Source organism: Vigna unguiculata, chromosome 8 (genome assembly GCF_004118075.2).
Source record: "Vigna unguiculata cultivar IT97K-499-35 chromosome 8, ASM411807v1, whole genome shotgun sequence".
Taxonomy (NCBI): Eukaryota; Viridiplantae; Streptophyta; class Magnoliopsida; order Fabales; family Fabaceae; genus Vigna; species Vigna unguiculata.
In genome coordinates, this window is record NC_040286.1 from 22,627,270 (window position 1) to 22,630,010 (window position 2,741).

The window sequence follows — 2,741 nt, forward strand, 5'->3', positions numbered from 1 at the left end:
TTTACATTCTTGATATGGAAGAGGGATTTTCACATGGTTCTGCACCAATCATTTTAGGCAGACCATTTTTGAAAACTGCACAAACAAAAATTGATGTCCATGCAGGTACTTTGTCTATGGAGTTTGATGATATTGTTGTGCGATTTAACATTTTCGATGCCATGAAACATCCTTCTGAGGATCATTCTGTTTTTCACGTGGATATTATTGATGATGTTGTTGATGGATTGATTTCTGATTTCCACTCTTTGCATGCATTAAAACATTCATCCGTGTCTGAGTTATCTGAATTTGCATGCATTGATGTTCTTGATTCTGATTTTGCTTCTGATGATGCTGAATATGATGTGGATAATGTTGAATCTAATGAGTTTGACTCTCTGGATGTTGTACCTATTGACTTTGATGTTATACAATCAGGTTGCACTAACCATGTTGCAGGAAGTACATATGCATCTGATTGTTATGCTCAGGTACAAGCTGTGGAACCCATTTCTCCTCCTTTCTGGGTCCTGATATTCAGCCGGCATCCACTACTCCAGAGTCGAAACCACTGCCAGACAACCTCAAGTATGTCTACTTAGAGGAGGAGGACAAACTGCCTGTCATCATTTCCACCTCCCTCACTGCTGAACAAGAGCAGAGGTTGTTGCAGGTTCTTAAAAAGCATAAGAAGGCAATTGGATGGACATTGGTTGACATCCCTAGTATTAGCCCATCAACATGCATGCACAGGATATTGTTGGAAGATGGAGCAAAGCCAGTGAGACAGCCACAGAGGCGACTCAACCCTGTCATCTCGGATGTTGTAAAGAAGGAGGTGACCAAGCTTCTACAAGCTGGGATAATCTACCCCATTTCTGACAGTCAGTGGGTTAGCCCCATCCATGTTGTTCCAAAGAAGACTGGCCTCACTGTAGTCAAGAATGAAAAAGAGGAGCTGATTCCAACAAGAGTGCAAAACAGTTGGAGGGTTTGCATTGACTACAGAAGGCTAAATCAAGAAACCAGAAAAGACCACTTCCCCCTGCCTTTTATTGATCAGATGCTTGAGCGCTTGGCAGGTAAGTCCAACTATTCCTTTCTTGATGGGTTTTCTGGTTATTTTCAAATTCACATTGCACCTAAGGACCAAGAGAAAACCACATTCACCTGCCCCTTTGGCACTTTTGCCTATAGGAGGATGCCGTTTGGCCTATGCAATGTCCTTGGCACATTCCAGCGGTGCATGCTTTGCATTTTTAGTGATTTTCATGAAAAATGCATAGAGGTGTTTATGGACGACTTTACTGTATATGGATCCTCATTTGATGCATGTTTGGATAGTTTGGACAGAGTTTTAAACAGGTGCATCCAATCTAACCTTGTTCTCAATTTTGATAAATGTCATTTCATGGTAGAACAAGGCATAGTATTGGGGCACATAATTTCAAAAAAGGGTATTGAAGTTGACCCTGCCAAGGTCTCAATTATTTCACAATTGCCTTACCCCTCTTTTGTGCGAGAGGTTCGTTCTTTTCTTGGCCATGCAGGGTTTTACAGGCGCTTCATTCAAGGCTTCAGTAAGAAGGCCCTCCCACTGTCCAACCTACTGCAAAAGGATGTTGACTTCATCTTTGATGAAGGATGCAAAGAGGCTTTTAATTGCCTCAAGAAGGCCCTGACCACAACTCCAATCATTCAGGCGCCCGACTGGACAGCCCCATTTGAGCTTATGTGTGATGCATCCAACTATGCATTAGGGGTTGTTCTAGCTCAAAGGATTGATAAGCAGCCGAGGGTAATCTACTACACCTCCAGGACATTAGATGCTGCCCAATCAAATTACACCACAACAGAAAAAGAGCTCCTTGCAGTAGTTTTTGCACTTGAAAAGTTTCGATCTTATCTGCTTGGTTCTCCTGTTATTGTGTTTACTGACCATGCAGCTCTTAAGTACCTGTTGAAGAAGGCAGAATCAAAACCTCGGCTGATAAGATGGATGCTCTGGCTCCAAGAATTCCATTTGAAAATTCGTGATAAGAGCGGAGCACAAAACCTGGTTGTAGACCACCTAAGCAGGATTGAAAGGTCTACTGATGATGCTTCACCGATCCGGGATGACTTTCCCGATGAAAGTTTGTTGACACTCTCTACTTCTTCCTCACCTTGGTTTGCTAACATTGTTAACTATCTTGCTGCTTCTATTTTTCCTCCCCTAGCATCCAGAGCTCAATGTGATAAACTCAAGAGCGATGTTAGGTATTACATTTGGGATGATCCCTATCTGTGGAAAATGTGTAGTGATCAAGTTACCAGGAGATGCATTCCGGACCATGAGATTGACTCGATCCTCAAATTTTGTCATTCATCTACACCTGGTGGTCACCTTGGCATACAAAGGACAGCTCATAAGGTGATAGATTGCAGATTTTATTGGCCCACCATCTTCAAAGATGCATGGAGGATTTGTAGCACATGTGAGGAATGCCAACGAGCAGGAGGAGCCATTTCTTAGAGACAACAAATGCCTCAACAACCCATGCTATTTTGTGAGGTGTTTGATGTCTAGGGTATAGATTTCATGGGCCCTTTCCCTGTCTCTTTTGGTTTCACTTACATCTTGCTTGCTGTTGATTATGTTTCAAAATGGATGGAAGCCAAAGCCACTAGAACTAATGATGCTCGAGTTGTTGTGGACTTTGTTAGGTCTCACATATTTTGCAGGTTTGGAGTTCCTCGAGCTATTGTTAGTGACCAGG